General features: G+C 36.9%; 1 protein-coding gene across 7 annotated transcripts in view; it reads left to right on the plus strand.

Annotated features, from left to right (window-relative positions):
• Positions 1-19876, plus strand: part of LOC137251714 (Ig-like and fibronectin type-III domain-containing protein 1) — a 132539-nt gene that overhangs the window by 40349 nt on the left and 72314 nt on the right. Inside the window, exon 1 of one of the 7 annotated variants that reach the window (XM_067786500.1) lies at positions 3627-3672. The exons of the other annotated variants lie outside the window; for them this stretch is intronic. The gene's annotated coding sequence lies outside the window, so the exon portion shown is untranslated. Of the gene's footprint in view, positions 1-3626; positions 3673-19876 lie in introns of those variants that run through there. 7 annotated transcript variants of the gene reach the window in all.

Below are 19876 nucleotides of genomic sequence, written 5' to 3' on the forward strand. Positions count from 1 at the left end.
AATTAATAAAAATACTTTTTATACCTTTCATGAAATAGAAATGGTATATTAAGTTTAGTGCGATAAGAAGTTTGTCTGATTTGTGTTCGATTAGGCATTTGTCGTAACCGACCACTATAGAATGTATAACTTGATGAGCTCTCTGCCATCCTCAAACAAGATCACCCTAACCCAAAGTCGCTTTATGCACTTACGAGCGGTACTAATTAGCCTATCATGATCTATTGTTTGGCTTGGCTGATTCTTCATCCTCAGGCGAGTTTCTGCTTGAGATTCCACCGGACATTCATATTGTGAAATCTCTACATCAGGCATTTCAATTGTGAGGGACTATTCGACGGTTGTTGTTGTTGTAGCGATAAGGGCACTCCCCGGAGGCCTTGGGGAGTATTATCGATGTTAATGATCCTTTGCTGGATACATATCCGGTACGTTCCGGTAACAAGCACCATAAATGTACTAGCCCGACTATCTCGGGAACTATTTGGTATGACCACAGAAACTCTCTAGGCCATTCCGCTCTCCCACCCCCTAGATACATCATGAGTTCAGGGTCGCCAGAGGCTCAGCTGTTAATCAAATCGGATTCGCCACGGGTAGGTGAGGTTGACAATTGGGTTGGAGAAGCTATGTATTGCGTTGGCAACCCCTTGAGAGGGTTGCGCTACACAATCCCTTGAATCAATTTGGTATTTTAGTCACCTCTAACGACAGGCATACCTACCGCGTATATATTTTAAGCCCCTAACCCGCTGGGGCCTATTCGGCTCTGGAATGCTTGTGGCGGCAGCGGAAAGGTCTGAATCGACCTTACCTTTTGAACGCTGTTCAGCTGCAATTTTAGTAATCGAATTTAAATATAAGTACATAAATGTACCCACGAAAAATGGGTCAGCCGGGACATAACCGCTCTGTCTCAGTGAAACTAGTTACAACAAGAGGGTGCCAGCTATTTGGAAGCCCGTGTCCTGAGTACGGTTCGGATAAAATTCGGAATTACAGGTTTTATCGAGTTGTGCTCTCTAACTCCACCAACAATTCAACATGTAATCCCCACATCGCTGTGTTGGAAAAATTTTTGTGACTTTTTCTAAATTTTTTGAACAAATAAGGAATCAACTTTGTTGATTAATATTAAAATTAAACTATGTATTCTACCAGATCCATACTTTGTTTATATAGGCAATGCTTCAAAGTAATGGCGATTGGTGAGCCATCGACCAGTAGACTGGCAACATCAACAACACTCAATTCAACAATTATCAAGTAATAAACAGACAACCTCCAAGTGTCTTGCTTTCGTTTTTTTTAAATGAGCTTTTCATTTTATTTCGTTTTGTAAACTTTTGCTTTGCCAAAAATGTAAAGTATGCCACTTGGTACAAATTAGCTATGAAACTAATTAAGTATGCGTTACGCATACGCACCGTAGCACCATTGCACCGATACACCAATGCACCGATACACCAATGCAATAATTCATTGCATATTATTGTTTTGACGACTGCTGCACACAAAATAAGTAAACAATTAAAATAAATTTAGATAAATATTAGTGAATATTTAGCACATATGTAAGTATGTATGTATGTACATTACTCACAGAAACTATATCATAAGTGTGTGTGTGTATGCATGTAAGGCATGTCTCTATTAAATGATTTAATACTCGTTCACCTCATGCATTTTAGTTGTCAACTTTTTAGTTTGATTTATTTTTTCACGTATATTTTCGACTTAAAATTTTTTCAAGTTTTATATTAATTTGACATATTTGGTTTGCGTGGGCGCACAAAATTTATCGTCGTTGGCCGGTTTTATTATTTTCTTTGGTGTTTTCTGCGTTCCTTATTTTAAGCACATGACTTTTAATTAGCGCATTGCCATAGTTTGTGCGAAATTATGCTTAATAACCCATCTTCATTATTTATATTTTGTTTGCTATATATGTAACTGCTGGCAAAGCAGGTGACTCAGTAAATGAATACATAGTTAAACTATAGTCTTTATTAACTTAATTTATTGCGTTAAAGTAAATGAGCGAAATGAATATAAGAACCTAGCAACAGGTACCTTTTCAGAATCGGGTAGATATTTAGAACCGACTAATTTTTAAGAACTGGGTACTTTTACAGAACCTTGTACTTTTTAAGAAACGGGTATCTTCTAAAACCGGATATGGAACGTATTAATTTTTAACAGGTTCCCGTCCCATATAACAATAGCCATGAAGTGCTCCACGCTTAACGATTTTTTTCAAGATTCGTAATTTCTTTGTAACAAATATTGAAGGTATAAGCTTTTTAAAGATAATAGTAAAAAAAATATACAAAAAAATTTGACGAATTTTTACAAATTTTTAGGAAGTATTTCAAAATCACCAATTTTTTTTAAGTTGTTTTAAGTTTACAATTTACAAAATCTACGTCCCATACGAAACATAGAAATAGCTCACCACGTTTAAGTAAATTCCATAGTATAAGGTATATTATCTAAGGTTGCTCATATATGATACACGAGCGTATCGGACACAGCTTAAAATTGCTGGCATAAATCATATATGCCACATGGGACAGGGAAGCTGTTAAGAACCGGGTACTTTTTTAGGAACGGATATTTTTTAAAACCGGGTATTTTTGCTTTTTTAGAAACCGGTTACATTTTGCAACTGCATTAATTTTTTTTAAACCAGGTGCTTTATAAAATCCGGGTACTTTTACAGAATCGGGTACTTTTTGCAACAGTATACCTTTTTTTAGAAACAGATGTTTTTCAAGATCCGGGTACTTTCACAGAATCGGGTACTTTTTAGGAGCCGGGTATGCTATTGAAAACGGTTATTTTTTTGAACTGATACTTTTTTTGGTAACGAGTACTTTTTCGGATACGGCTACTTTTTCAGAAGCGCATTTTTTTGCAAGACCGAGTACTTCTTTAGAACCGGGTACCTTGTTAGAAACTGGTAGTTCTTTAAACCTTTTGTGAACCGAATACTGTTATACATTTTTTAGAACCGAATATATCTTAAGAACCGGATACTTTTTCGGAAGCGGGAACTTTTTTGGAATCTGATACTGCTTTAGAACCCGGTACTTTTGAAGAATCGATTGCTTTTTATGAACCGGGCCGTTTTACAGAATCGGGTACTTTTTGAGAATCTTTTTTAGAAACAGATGCTTTCTTAAAACCCAGTATTTTTTTATAAACTAGCCGGTTTTTAGAACCTGGCACTTTTACGGATACGGGTGTTTCCCAGAAGCCGGAATTTTTTTCGGATCTGGGTATTTTTTTACAACCGCATACTTTTTCAGCTTCGGGTACTTTTTTCAAAAAGGTTACTTTTATAGAAAAGCGTATTTTTTTTTGAAACCGGATACATTTTTAAACCGGATATTATTTCAAAACTGCTTTTATTTTAAGAACCGTGCACTTTTTCAAAACCTGATACGTTTTTAGAACCACGTAGTTTTTAGTACCAGTTACTTTTACGGATCCGGGTGTTTTCGGATCTACGTATTTGTTTAGAATTTCAACATATCGTACAAGACCCATTAACACGCCTATAAGAGATCTAATATAAAAGTAAGAAATTTAATATATTTTAGTATAACAAAAGACTTTCTCTTTTGTAGGTGGATTGCTGAAAGTCTGGGGCCTGGATTCGTCAAATTGGTAAGTAATGCTATTATTATTACTAGGCCGTGGTGTACTGCGACCTTGAGTTAAATGTCTGATGTTGAACAAGTTGAATTTTTTGAAATATTCATGCAGCTCCTCAGACATTATGCTAAGGCTTAGATGGAATAGAAGTTTTATCGTTCATTCAAATATCAAAAGCGAGTCTCAGACGGATTCACCTTACTTAAGCAATTCCATAGATTCCAGCATTCCGCATAGTAAGTGTTCGTAGACCCTCTTTATTCAAGTTAGTTCGTTCGGCTAATACCTTAACGGGAGTATACAAAATCGAGCTTGCTTATGCCCAAGTGTTGTCATTTTTCAGTTGCTTATGACTTCCTTAAGATGGGCTTTGCTTAGCCCACAGAAAGGCTTTGGGGCATAAAATCCTACAATAGCAGCCTGATTGGCAATTCATTACCTCAATGTCCCTCATGCTTCGGAGTCAACGGTAACAAAACCTTGTTTTTTCTTCTCAGGTCATTTAAGACCTTTTTGCAGCTATCTAAGAGGTAGTAGTGTAAGACTGTAATGTACGTAAGGCTTCCTAATTGCCTGAAGATATACGTCGGATGTAAACCTCTTGAAGGCATACTACACCATAAATTTCTATTGTATGGATGACTGCCTGAAAAATAATAATGGGTTGGAGTCCCATTGGTATCGATTTGTTAAAGTTTGGACCATAGATACCAGCTGCGATTTCACAATTAACGAATTTTTATCCATACTGTAACGAATTTAGGGAAATCCCGGTTATTCCAAACCTTCTGCTAGTACTACGTTTCCACCAAACCCAAACTCCGTGTTTGCCTAATTCATACGGCAGCTAAAATATGCCAAAATATATAGAGAGAGGTATCGAAATACACGTTTTAACCTGGATATGAACAATTCTAAAGCGAAAATGAGAAATTCAATTTCTGTCAAGAGATATTTAGCATGAAAAGGGTGGCAAATAAGGAGTTTAAGTTCGGTGGAAACGTAGTATAACGTTCGAGTCGCTAAACTGTTGAATAAATAATTCCAATATTCAATAATGCAAAAGGGTCTTTATTAGACCACTTTGAGAGTACTTCACAATAACACTAATACTTCACAACCAATAGCGTGCTTAAATCAAACTGACTACTGATTGTTCAGCTTGCGCTGCTTTTATACTCTCCGTTGCTTCATTCGCATATTTCTAGTATAGTCTAGACCTTTTGCCTTCTAGAACTGCTATATCTCCTGCTTGGTAATTGAGCTACATATATGCGTATGTATGTGTGAGTAACAACTTGGGCTGATGACTACATCCGTGTGTGAGTTATCTCTTCGTTGCCTTTTATAAATGTGTGTAAATGATGACTGATGTGTTCATGTATATACGAGTGGCTGCTTCATGTTTTTTATTGTTGAGTGATTATTTATTTAGTATTAGCTTAGTGATGCTAATATTCGCCACAATACGTTAACAAAACCTTTCGGCCAAGGTCAGTAATCAGATGCCCTATTTCGCAGATCAGGATAACATAAAAAAAATAAATAAACTTTTTCCAAGGTAAAGTCCACGAACTGATTGCATCTTTTGAAAGCTCGAAAAATAATTGCCTAAATTAGAGTTCCCTACAAAGCTCGAACGATTTTACCAAATGACGTTGAGCAAAATCGTCAGCTCAGAAAGTATTAGTAAGAACCTTTTCGAGCAATTCGAAACGAAGCTTTAGAAAACGCGGCTACCTATCGTGCGAATTTCTTCACTTAATGCTGGAGAGGTTAATTTTAGCAGCAAATCTAAGCCGTTATGGCATAATCTATTATAAGAACGTAAAATATCTGGCCCAAGTTGATATTATTGATATCACTGGCCTTAAAAATTGCTCCGCCGTTTCTGGCTTATTTGAATCGGATACAGAGGAGAAAGTAGTGGGTCTTGAGCTGAACAGGGGGAAGATGAAGTATTTGCTGTGATTCGCATCTTTGCCACCAAGCGGTAGTTGACAGATATAAATTCGAGATTGTAATGAGCTTGCTCTATCTGGGAACCAGAGTTAGCTGCAAAAATTATGTCAGCCTAGAAAACCATTCAGAAACAGCCCTTATATGAGCCTTAAAACAACATTGAAACTAACCTATTGCAATCCCGAAATAATACAGTACCGCAGTAGTGTTGAAATAGTAGCGGAATATACTCGTAAACAATTTCTGAAAGATGCCGCAAACAATATCGAAATAGGTACTTCGATATAGTGAAGAAATTATCCAAAGATGGTCTCGAAATTGTCGCGAAACGACCCCGAAATAATCCAGAAAAGGTGCCGAAAACATTGGACGAAAGTCCCAAAATTATTCGGAGTGAGACTAGATGTGCTTGAAAAGTAGTCCCGAAATAATTTTGATATCAACGTTCCGTACGAAAAAAATTTTTACAAAGCAGTTTCGGGACAATTTGATGATCATTTCGGTACTACTTCAGAACTGTTTTAATAAAGATCATATTGGCATGCCACACGAAAACTAGCACTTCCAAAATTTTTTACAAAGGAATTCAATGTTAAAAATTTTCGATGTGCTAGTTTTTAAATGGCGCATCCATATGTCCCTTAAAACAATTCTAAAACAGTACCGAATTGACCGGTAGATATTACCGATAATGCCGCCAAATTTAAATTAAATATAAAATTTTGAAAGTGCTAGTTTTCGTATGGCATGTCGTTATGATCCTTAAAACAATTTTGAAAATATCTCAAAATTGTCCCGTGAAGATCTCGCAACAGCCCCGAAATTAGCACGCTCTTATCCCGAAAAAAAAAATCGAATATTCGGTTCATCACCCTGCTGCTACTAAATAAATACACAACAGCAATAAAGCAAGCAACCACACATACATGTAAATAGCGAAGCTAACAGCAAAGGGAACAGTTCACATACATATATGTAGGCAACACCTAAGAGCAGAAGTTGTTACTCACACATACACACAAATAATTAGAAGAGAAACGTAAATATCAGATACATAAAGGAGACATAAATAAGCAACTGTTCGCGAAAAGTCTAGACCTTTTGAAAAAATTTCAAGAAAACAGATTCTACACCTGAATTGACAGGTATTACAGCAGTTCAACTTCAAAAGTTTTTTTTTAACTACCAGGTAAATGCGATTTCTTAAAAACTTTTGTTCGAAACCTTATTTTCAAAAATCTTGAATTTTGAAAAGAAAATTGAAAGTCAGTTTCTACATCTGATGCTAAAACGATTGTCACCGCACTTTAAGATTCATACTTATTACACTCAGTTCAGCAGAGCTTACAGAGTATAATAACTTTGATTGGATAACGGTTGGTTGTACAGGTATAAAGGAATCGAGATAGATATAGACTTCCATATATCAAAACCATCAGCATCGAAAAAAAATTTGATTGAGCCATGTCCGTCCGTCCGTTCACACGATAACTTGAGTAAATTTTGAGGTTGTTTGATGAAATTTGGTATGTAGGTTCCTGGGCACTCATATCAGATTGCTATTTAAAATGAACGATATGGGACTATAACCACGCCCACTTTTTCGATATCGAAAATTTAGAAAAATCGAAAAATTGCGACAATTCATTACCAAAGACTCAGTTCACGTAATTATATGAACTCACTTTGTATTGGCATAAAAAATGGCCGAAATCCGACTATGACCATGCCCACTTTTTCGATATCGAAAATTACGAAAAATTAAAAAAATGCCATAATTCTATACCAAATACGAAAAAAGGGATGAAACATGGAAATTGGACTGGTTTGTTAACGCAAAATATAACTTTAGAAAAAAACTTTGTAAAATGGGTGTGACACCTACCATATTAAGTAGAAGAAAATGAAAAAGTTATGCAGGGCGAAATCAAGAGCCCTTGGAATCTTGGCAGGAATACTATTCGTGGTAATACATATATAAATAAATTAGCGGTACCCGACAGATGACCCTGGCCCACATTTTGTCGAAACGCTTTCACATATACAACTGCGACCACTCCCTTTTAAACCCCTCTAATTTGATACCCATATCGTACAAACACATTATAGAGTCACCCCTCGCCCACCTTTATGGCGATATCTCGAAAAGGCGTCCACCTATAGAACTAAGGCCCACTCCCTTTTAAAATAGTTATTATCACCTTTCGTTTGATACCCATATCGTACAAACAAATTCTAGAGTCACCCCTGGTCCACCTTTATGGCGATATCTCGAAAAGGCGTCCACCTATAGAACTAAGGCCCACTCCCTTTTAAAATACTCATTAGCACCTTTCATTTGATACCCATATTGTACAAACGCATTCTAGAGTCACCCCTAGTCCACCTTTATGGCGATGTCTCGAAAAGGCATCCACCTAAAGAACTAAGGCCCACTCCCTTTTAAAATACTCATTAACACCTTTCATTTGATACCCATATCGTACAAACCATTCTAGAGTCACCTCTGGTCCACCTTTATGGCGATATATCGAAAAGGCGTCCACCTATAGAACTAAGGCCCACTCCCTTTTAAAATACTCATTAGCACCTTTCATTTGATACCCATATTGTACAAACGCATTCTAGAGTCACCACTGGTCCTCCTTTATGGCGATGTCTCGAAAAGGCATCCACCTAAAGAACTAAGGCCCACGCCCTTTTAAAAAAGTCATTAACACCTTTCATTTGATACCCATATCTTACAAACAAATTCTAGAGTCACCCCTGGTCCACCTTTATGGCGATATCTCGAAAAGGCGTCCTCCTAATGAACTAAGGCCCACGCCCTTTTAAAATACTCATTAAGACCTTTTATTTGATACCCATATCGTACAAACAAATTCTAGAGTCAGCCCTGGTCCACCTTTATGGCGATATCACTAAATGGCGTTCTTCTATAGAGCTATGGCCCACTCCCTCTTAAAATACTCTTTAATACCTACCAATTGATACATATGTCATACAAACACATTCCAGGGTTACCCTAAGTTAATTTTCCTACAAGGTTATTTTCCCTTATTTTGTTTCCATAGCTCTCAACTGAGTATGTAATGTTCGGTTACACCCGAACTTAGCCTTCCTTCCTTGTTTTAAATATGTATATTTGATTTCGGAAACCCGAAGTGGTCTCCAAATGATTTCAACAGCTGAAATTTAAGAATATAGCTGCTCGTCCTCAAATTGTTTTCAACTTCCTCACAACTTTGTCTTTAAATACGAAGATGATGATTTCAATTAGAACAAGGTCTTCCCATTTACAACACAAAGTATATGCCATGTCAAAACGTTTTAAATGGATAAGACATAAAGCATATCCATAACAGCTAGAAACCTAGCTAATTATAACATAATTTATAACAACAATTACAAAGCACAATTTGTCTACGGTTGTTGTCTACGGCGTTGCCATATAAATTAACTGCAAAAGTAATAAACAGCGACAGCAGCAACGACTTAGGTAAAATTACATGACATTACATTAAACTCACTTTTGTTCAATTTGCTCTGTTGTTGTTGTTAAATTTAATGTGTCTTTCAAATAAACGTTTTGTTTTGGTTTCCTCTGTTTCTTTTTTTATATTTTTCTTATTGCGCACTTGACCTTGAAAATTTAAAAACCGCTGTGTCTTTTTAAAAGCTTTCTGTCGTACTGGTGTGTTTGTGTGACTTAACCGCAGTTGCTTTTGTCATCTTGTAATTGTGTTTTCCACATGTTCATATTTTAGTTGTTTATATTTTAGCGCAAATGGCATACCCTTTATTGTGTTTATTGCTGACATTGTTGTACTGATTTTGTCTATAATATTCAATCACTTTATCTCTGTTAGATGTGTTAGTGTTATTGCTGTTTATAAGTAATGACTCATGCAGGACCCACACCCAGATGATCACTAGGTAGATTGGAACTTGGTATTGCAAGTGCCAACGGATAAGTCGGTCGCCCTTCCACCATTGTGTAATTTCATCTTATTTTCCAACTGTCGCGGCACCTTTATCTATTTGTAAGCTCTCGCATTGACGATAGCGAGTACCGAAGAGGATTTCACGATGCGCTTTATGAGCTCTACACAGATATCCACATAGTTCAGCGAATCAAAATGCAGCGACTGCGCTGGCTAGGCCATGTTATGCGAATGAAAGATGATGCTCCAGCCAATAAAGTATTTCTGTCAGAACCCGTCTATGGAAGCAGAGGTAGAGGACGGTCCCCATTGCGCTGAAGGGCCAGGTGGAAAACGATTTCAATTCCCTTGGTGTGACCAATTGGGCCATCATGCGGATCGCGTCACGACTTTTCCAACCAACACCGTGGCTCTAAATGGCTTAACCCTCCTATTGTCTTCTGTGTAGATTTCGTAAAGGCCTATTGAAATTCTGCCTTCCCCGACATCATGGTCCGGTGATGCTATATTTTTCCCTCATGAAGACAAGAACCAGCAGGAAATCTGTATATTCTTTGGCAAGAGAACAAACACTCCATACGTACGTGCCTTCAAATCGTAGTCATTAAATAGTTTTTCGTTGTTGCCATTAGAAACGAATGATCTCATCCAAGCTTGGTTATAGTTGTTGATGTTTAAACATCTTTATTTACGGTAATAGAGGAATACGGAGTGTAAGCTTCAGGAAAGAATAACTGTAAGTGTGTGCGTAGTATGTAGGAGTGTGGAAAAGAAGTTAAATAGAAAGGAAAGGAAAAAACGGACAGAAAAGGTAACGAAAGGAAAGGAAACGAAAAGAAGGGGAAATAAAGCAAAGAAAAGAAGAAAAAATGGGAGAGGAAACTATAGAAACAGATACAAACCACAACCGTAACACGCCGTTGTGTTAGCGATTTGATGTATATTGTAACGATTTTCCGTCATCCCTTGTCAAATTTGTTTTGGAGGCAAACCGGTTCCGGCGCTGCGCCACCTTCAGTGTCATTTTTCTATTTGTTATCGAAATGTTAAGCGCTTGTTATCGATACAAACTGTTATCGGCAAGTTATCCGATTGTAATTGGCGGAACAGGGGTGGCATGTATTTTTTTTACAAGTTATCGGCTTGTTATCTATAGGGATGTACGGGTTTTTTAGTTGTCATCGAAATTTTATATTTATTTTACTTTTATATTTGTATGAACTATTGAAAACGAAAGGCTTCGGTAAGTTATCAGTATTTTATCCATTTGCTATATATATGTTATCGGCGAGGGATAGGCGGTTCATCTAGTTGTCATCCAAGTGTTATATTTATTTTTAATTTATATTTATACATATATGCTATCGAAAACAAACGTTATCGATAAGTTATCGAAGCGCTATCTTTTTGTTATCGTAAATAAAGATTTAATATCGAAGGTTTATTCAATTCTTATCGTAGTGTTTTAATTTTTATCGATGAGTAATCGGTGCTTTAGCGAAGAGTTATCGGTTTGTCAACGAATTTTTAACGATGTGTTATCGGTAGTGTGCCACGCCTACAACGCAACTTCGAAAACTAAGAAAATAGTTCTTTCAATTGGAAAACAGTTAGGCGGGGATATATTTTAAATCAATTAAACCGCATTAGCTGTTAAACTAACCTCACTTTTTCCATAATAACTACAATATAAACAACTTAACGCGATCTGACAACTATTAAATAAGTAATCACAAAATACTTAAAACTTTATTTAAACATCGAAACAAATAAAAACTGCTATAGCTATTACTACAATCGTGACTACAGGCCTACAAGTTAATTGCACCTCCAGCTATGAATAATTTAATAATAACATATGCGCAGCGTCGAATACTTTTACATGGCACTTAGGTCATTATTACATATGCCAGCAGATGTGTAGCTAATAAAAGGCAAAACCAATAAAGTAAGCGGTTAAATGACATTTCAAAGGTCAAAAAAGTTTAAGGGATTCATAAAATCAGCTTAAAAGAAAAAGTCCAAGCGACTTGTCACAATGAACGTGAGTTATAAATGATGTGTACGGGCAATTTCAAGTTCAGCAAAAACATTGTCGTGAAAATTGTTTATAGCTTTAAAAAAATCTCAAAAGAAAACAAATTATTAATTAAGCTGCAAAAAATTAAAATTATTCATGTGCAAGTGCATCTGCAGCAATTAAAATCTGTTGAGTGTTGAAACTGGAATGATAAGTGATGCATAGTCAAGTGCTTCATATTTATTACATTTTTTTTATCGCATTTTAATGATTTTAATCTATGCAAATTATATTCCAAACAATGCAAAAAATATATACATTAGGGTGGGTCGATTTGTATGGACGAAAGTTAACAAATATCGCGCCATCGATTTTTCGATAGGATAGGAAGGAAAATAATTTTCGAGCCTGCGAAATTTCATTTTTTTTTTACTTTTTTCGACTTTGGTTTTAAAGGCTTTTTCATGACCTACTAAAAAATTTTCATTTGATTGTAAAATTTTCATGTATACCCTGTCTGACCTAAAAATGTCCGCTAAAAACGTTGTCGATAACAGTTTTTTGAACAAAAAAAAATATAAATTTTTAGTATGAAATTTTTTTTAGTAGGTCATGGAAAAAATCTTAAAAATCAAAGTTGAAAAAAAGTAAAAAAAATTAGATTTCGCAGGCTAGGTATGCGTAGTGGAACTTTTTTCCTGAGCCCAAATCCTATCGAAAAATCGATGGCGCGATATCGGTTAACTTTTGTCCATACAAATCGATCCAGTTTAATATACATACATATGTAAATACATACAGCAGCGAAAAAAAAAATAGTAGTGGCATTTTTTGTCAAATTTCGTAACTTAAATTTGATCTTTTTATTTTGAATATTTTGGGAAAAAACTTCTATGAAAATTCTAGGAAATTTCGAATTTTTATTTGGAGTTCTCTGATTTTTTTGCGTATGCAGTTTTTTAGCCAATCGATTTTAGTCCAACAAAATGCAAGGCGACAGGCATAAGCTAATATTGAAATTTTACAATTTTTTCCGAGGAGATTTTCCGGCTTTCTTCCATATGCATAAATATGTACATGTAAAGCACGTGATTTTAAGTTGAGCTTGTCTTCCAATTTGCGTCGTACTCTTTCTATTTTTTTTTACAAATTGGCGGGACGGGACCTACTTATTTTATGCCGACTCCGAACGGCATCTGCAGGACAGATGAGTTTTCACTGAGTGCTTTTCATGGCAGAATCATACCATGGCGGCCGACATGAAAGGAAATTATTCTTATGTTTTTGATATTGATTTGCAGGGTTAGATTGTTGGTTGTTTTGCCAAAGACTCGAGGCCAAATAGAGCACTGAGCGCAATTTTTATGAACATTCTCGCTGTAACCAATTTCTGCTGTTTTCGAATGGTTAGTCGGTTCTCCGTTGGATCTATTTGGTTCTGACAATATACCTGCTGATATTTTTCAAGAGCATTTAGCTTCTTCCCGAAGTTGCGGCTATATATAACTGCTAACAGTTAGAAACCTAGTGGGTGCAAGAGCTGGACTCACACAGGTAGTGCGCGATTGTTTCCTTGATGCCATCCTCGCCGCAGCTCCTGCAAATACTGTTATAAGGGAACCCCATTCTATCAGCATGCAGGCGAAGTGGCCAGTATCCCGTGATTGTGGCAGTGATCCTAAAGATTTCTTTCCTTGACCAATTTTGTAGGTCTTCTGTTATCCTACTTTCCTTATTTGGCCAGGGTTCCTTGCCTATATTATATTGGTGTATGAGAAGTACGAGTTGGAATGTAGATGATGCGTCTCAACCGCTTCCGCAGCATCCAGCAGAGCACTTGCCTTTGAAAGCACGTCTGCTTCCTGTTGTTGTTGTTGTATTAACGTCTGCTTTCTCGTTGCCCTCAATGTTCCAGTGACAAGGTGCCAATATACGAGCGCTGACCGCTGCTTGGCTGTCTTAGTAAATGCACGCTCCCTCTAAGAACATCCTCTGGTCACAAGGCGGATAGTTGTAACCCAACCCATGTTGGCTTGTATTACATCATACACAAATAAGGTATTGGCAACATCGTAATAATCGGTCACCAATTTAACACAGAGACTTAATAAAATAATTATGCTAGTTTTCTAGATTGAAGTCCTTATCGAACTTTGCAGTCACGTCAACTTATATATTGATAGTCAGGCTGCGATTAAGGCGTAAGCATTGGAAAAACTTCGCTCAGGCTGGCCCATACATCTTTACACTTAATGAGTCGACGATAGACGTCCCAAACCGTTTGGGGGAAATCAGAAATTGCATATGCTCCATTAAGCAGGAAAGGCGTGGACAAACGCGCGGGGCTGCAAAATTTCTAAGATCATGTGCAAAGTCTACGATAATAGACTCACAAAGTGGCTCACATTTCTGAAGAGAGAAGACTTAAGGCTCACGATGGGCATACTGACTGAACACTGCCCTCTGGCGTCACACGCTTATAAGTTAGGCCTCGTCAGTAACAGCAGGTGTAGGAAGTGTGAGCTGCAAGAAGAAACGGTTGAGCACGTTCTGTGTTCGTGACCTGCGCTCGCTAGGTCAAGGCCCCAGGAGCAGAGTTGCCAGATTTCGTGGCAGAAATTAAGCTGGGTAATAGAAAACTGCTAGCATTTTCCCAAGGGGACGGAGGTTTTCTATAACATATGTCCTGGCACCTGATTGGGGTTCTTCCGTTTGATCTTCAAACAAATTCTGGTAACACTATAGACACATTCAGTCTATGTGAGGTCTTTATTGACCGGCCAGTTCAACCTAACTTAGGCTTATCGAACTCAATATTCTATACAAAATACAAGTTCTTTGAGGTATAATATTTTTTTTGGGGCTACTGACGTATGTATGTTCGTTAATGAAGCATGTGACCCTGCTAGAAAAGGTAAAATTAATGATTTCATTAAACAAAATTGTGATTCCATTAAGTTTCTTTGTGAAGCTCATTCTAGTTGTGAATTAGTTTACAACTAGTTTGTTTAATTGTAGGGTACACTTACACATGTACAATGATAATCATGTGGGCGTATGTGTATATGCATATTTGAACGTGTGAGGAGTTCACATGATTAGCTCGTATTGTTGTGACACCTGCTTGCAGCTGTGGCAAGTAACACGTGTAGAACTCAAAAAAACAAAAAAATTAATCATTAATAACAACATATATGAGAAAGAATGCAAAAAAAAAAAAAAAAAAAATGATTACGTTTTAGTTGTTAAAAGAAAAAAAAACTAACAGAAAAATATTGACAAGTCGCGACGAACGTTAATTCGTGTGAAAAAAAAAATAATAATTTAAACCGCATTTCAAAACAAAGCATGCATATAAGGGTGGTGAGAAAATTTCACAAAAGTATATATACTAGGGGCCCTATTCAGTAACTGTGAGTTTCAAAATGTACACTTTTTGTTCACATAATTTGTATAAAACAAAAATGTACATTTCAAAACTCATATTTACTGAATAGGGCCTCAGGATGGGGGCGATTCCCCAGGTCGCCCAGAATCTTTTGGTGAATTTAAATATTTTATCTGAATGTAGAGTGCGCTAGTCCATTTTAAGTTTTGGATCCAAAATCATATATATTATTTCTAATTGCTGTTTTTATGTACGGACCCTTTTTTCGCTCTTATTTGGAATCGAAATCTATACATAAAATTTTGGTTGTAAAGATGGAGATTCGGACCATTGGCGAGCTTTAGGCAATTTTGGTCATAGTGCTTTTGTTTAGCTATATTTTATTAAAATAATTTGTTAAAAATGAACGATTGTGAGCACACAAAGGAATCCATTTGTACTTTGGTACTATTGTGAATATTTGCACTGCATTACCGGCAGTTTCTACCCTACGCTTTAAATTTTAATTGATTGATAGAACAGCTGATTTCTCTTGATATACGATAAGATACTTTTATATTAGTTGCGCAAGATGCGCACGGGTGCGGCTCGTATTAACTTAAACGGATTTATTTGTAAATTAAGTTGGCTGACCTTCAATTTTATGAATGTCTAATGGGCTCGTCGGAATGTACTTTTTAATATAGATGCGTTCAATACAATTTTATGCATAATAGTAACTTGGCCACAATCATGCAAGATGTTGCATTTTTCAATATAAAAGAACTACAGACTTAGCTGTTGAAACTTATTTCGGCTTACCATTCACACACCAAATTTATCGAAACATTTTCATTATGCAAGAAAAATATTTGTTAGCATATTTTGCCTCCTATTCGGTTGTTAAAATTCAGTTTTCAATTGTGAAAAATGTTAGAAAAGTGAGCGGGAAAAATAATTTCATTTGCAAAGTGTGAAAGCACTCATAGCCAAACCATATATCGAATTCTTCTTCTTATGCTTTACATGAAGCAAAAGTTGAAGATTGCCTACTTTTATATGTCTGATGGCGCTAGTGACGATCGATCTATTATCCTCCATGAAAATACGGCGATCTACTTATCACGCGGCCATCAGTTCAATGAAGTATCCTATACCTTTATTGGAAGCACTGTACATTTGGTGGTTAACAAGATCATAGTAGAATAGATTGGTAAAAAATTCGTTTCATTTATACAAGCCGTTCCTTAGTTATTTGACCGGACTTTTATACTGTCCCTTAACACCAAAGCAGGCAAATTCACCGGAAACAAACAATTTCAGGCTTTCTGAAAAAGAGCTTCATCGCCTCTTTATCTGTAACAACAGATACCGATAAGTTATTTTCTTATTATCGGCTTATTATCGGCAGCGAGTTATAATCGTCAAATAATCGGTTTGTTATCGGCTTCCTGACGCAGAGCCATCGGCTTATTGGTTTCTTATCGGGTTGCAAATGTGTCATCGATTTTATACGGAAGTTTAATCCGTTTCTGTTTCATAACAAAGCGATGAATCATCGACAACAAATGGATAAATGTAGATAACAAATTGCTAACACTCCGATAAAAATCGATAAATTTTCGATATCAAATCGATAACTTTTTGATAACGAATCGATAATTTTTCGATAATATGCCGATAACAAATCGGTAATGCTCCGGTAACAGGTCAATAAGTTTTCGATTGTAAAGCGATAACTTCCCAATAACGTATCGATAACTTTTGTATTAATAATCGATTTATTATTGAAATATATCGGTAACTTTTTGATAAAAAATTAACAAATTGTCAGTATCTTTTTGGTAATATATCGATTAGTTTCTACCGATAATTGACAAATTTTCGATAACAGATCAATAACCAACTCATAAAAAACAGAAAACTCGCCGATAAAATATCAGACACACATTGATAACCTTTGCGGAAAGCACACCTACATATAACAAACCGTTCACACTCCGTTGGCTTCAGTTCTGACTTCTTATCTTTCATTTTTCTCCCCTCCTTTTTTGTTTTCCGTCCCTTCCTTTCCTTTTCTTTCCTTCCCGATGCTGAAAAATGTGTACCACCCTCATCCATTCTCTCATATTTGTTTAAAAAAGCAACAAAAGGTACTAAGTACTGGCTTATACTATAATAAATGTATGTATTTAAAAACTTCCCACCCTTCTAGCAACGATAATTACTTCCCCTATCCTATGGGATGCACTAGTACTAGTAAAGCGCCCTTACATCTTGCGTTGTTGACCTTGACTAATAAATTTATTAAATAACTTGACATACGTCTTTCAGAGCAAAAACCGGTTTTTAAATTATTAATTCATACAACAAAAGCAACAAAAATAGCTAAACATTCCGACAAATACTTAAGGTACAACAGTAAACACCATGCAAATCTTGATATTTAAAATCACAATATGACAAATCTTGGAATGTCACAAACTTGTCATACAATCGAGTAGAATAAAGATAAGTAGATAAAAGATAGAAAATTTGTTAAAACTTGTAACCACGGTTTTGTGGGAAAACAACGGCTTATCAGATATTACAACAAAACTTAGAATGAAAGTTTGGAATGAGGAAAAGTGGAAAACTGTGAAGAAAAGAGTTCGAGTCTCTAGAGTGTTCTATTGGAGTGCTTACATTATCTTGAGATACTTAAGTAAAGCAGCAGTAAACATACGAACTACCAACACAACACTCAGCATTTGTCAAACAACTTCAACAATGACAACTGTTTGCAATAAGTAGATGCTTGTTGTTGTCGAGTTTGTTGGTATGATCAGCTGATTGGTGCATAATATAGTGTGGGCGCGGCAATATTTGCACCAACAACGCTTCTTGAGATTTGAGTTGGAAGTAGACTTGTTGAAATTTAAATATATTAATGTTGACGGGTATGTGAGTCATTTAATCATCTGTTAAGTGCAGCTGCTAGTGCTAGTGGTTAGTTCGAGCAAAGATTGGGGTTGCGTGATGACCTTGAAATTGTAATAAGAAGCAGATAGCCGCTGAAGTTTAATAATTTTATTGTTATTTAAATTATTCTTATTTATATATAATATAGTTGCTAAATTTCTGAATTAATACTAGTGCTGTATAACAAAACGCTGCTTTGTTTTATCCCGCTGGTTTTTGTTATATAAGCGTTCGACAATTCCTGGCATTAACACCACCTGTGTGAATAATTAATTAATGATCTTAGAATTCGTCATGTCCATGTGATTTGAATTTAACCACTACAGATGGCTCTATGCTTTTGTTCTTTCCCTTCCTTACCTTTCATATTTTGCCTTTTCTTTCCTTTTTTTCATTTCTTTCCTTTTTTTATTTTAATTTTTTCTCTTTTTTTCCTTTCCTCTGTTGTTGTTGTTGTTGTAGCAATGCTCGCCCCACCTAATAGCCGCGACCGATCACAAATTGTCATCAATATCCTCTAACGGGAGTCCAAGGAAACTTGCCGTTTCAGCAGGGGTGGACCATAAGGAAAGGGGTGTTAGAGGCGTTGGTTCCACATTACAATTGAAGAGATGGTTGGTGTCATGTGGGGACACATTGCAAGCGGGGCATACATTTTGTATGTCGGGGTTGATTCTGGATAGGTAAGAGTTTAACTTGTTACAGTATCCAGAACGAAGTTGAGCAAGAGTGACACGCGTTTCTCAGGGGAGTATGCGTTCCTCTTCCGCGAGTTTTGGATAATTTTCGTTAAGTACTGGATTAACCGGGCAATTCCCGGCATATAGGTCCGACTCCTGTTTATGGAGTTCACCAAGGACCTGCTTGTGTTTTTTCACTTCATACGGCTGGGTTCTCAGGTGCCGTATTTCCTCAAAATGCTTACGGAGATGACTCCTTAAGCCCCTAGGCGGTGCTGGTTCATCAATTAGATGTCTGTTGGGATGCCAAGGTTTCTGGGTATTCAACAGGAACTGTTTGGTCTTCAAGCATCTCATTTCTCTCCCTGATGGGGTGTATTCTCGCCTCATTGTGCAGATGGTGTTCTGGGGACATAAGAAGACAGCCCGTGGCGATTCTGAGTGCAGTATTTTGGCAGGCCTGTAGTTTCTTCCAGTGGGTGATTTTTAGGCTTGGCGACCATGTGGGTGACGCGTAGCATGTAATCGGCTGGCTAATTGCTTTGTATGTAGTCATGAGCGTTTCTTTATCTTTTCCCCAAGTACTGCCAGCGAAGGATTTGAGGATTTTGTTACGGCTCTGAATTCTCGGAACAATTGCGGCTGCGTGCTCACCAAAATGTAGATCCTGATCAAACGTCACACCCAAGATTTTGGGGTGTAGGACAGTCAGTAGCGTAGTGCCATCGACGTGGATGTTCAAAATGGTCGACATTTGGGACGTCCATGTTGTAAATAAGGTCGCGGAAGATTTAGTCGGTGATAATGCCAGGTTTCGCGAGGCGAAAAAACTGGAGAGATCAGGGAGGTAGCCGTTTATTTTATTGCATAGCGCATCGATCTTTGGGCCTGCGCCTGTGGCCATTATTGTGCAGTCATCGGCGTAGGAAACGAATGTGACTCCTTCCGGTGGTGAAGGTAGCTTAGATATGTAGAAATTAAACAAAAGTGGGGATAGGACACCACCCTGTGGCACCCCTTGTTTAATTCTCCTTGGTTTTGATGTTTCGTTTCTAAATTGCACCGATGCCTGCCGACCACTCAGATAATTTGCGGTCCACCTTTTAAGACATGGGGGAAGGGTAGACCCTTCCAGGTATTGTAGTAACGAGCCATGGTTGACCGTATCAAAAGCTTTTGATGGGTCTAGCGCTACGAGTGCTGTTCTATGGTGGGGGTTTTGATTTAAACCGCAATTTATCTGGGTGCTAATGGCATTTAGCGCGGTGGTAGTGCTATGGAG

The sequence above is a fragment of the Eurosta solidaginis genome, chromosome 5 (genome assembly GCF_040869045.1).
Source record: "Eurosta solidaginis isolate ZX-2024a chromosome 5, ASM4086904v1, whole genome shotgun sequence".
NCBI classification, from domain to species: Eukaryota; Metazoa; Arthropoda; class Insecta; order Diptera; family Tephritidae; genus Eurosta; species Eurosta solidaginis.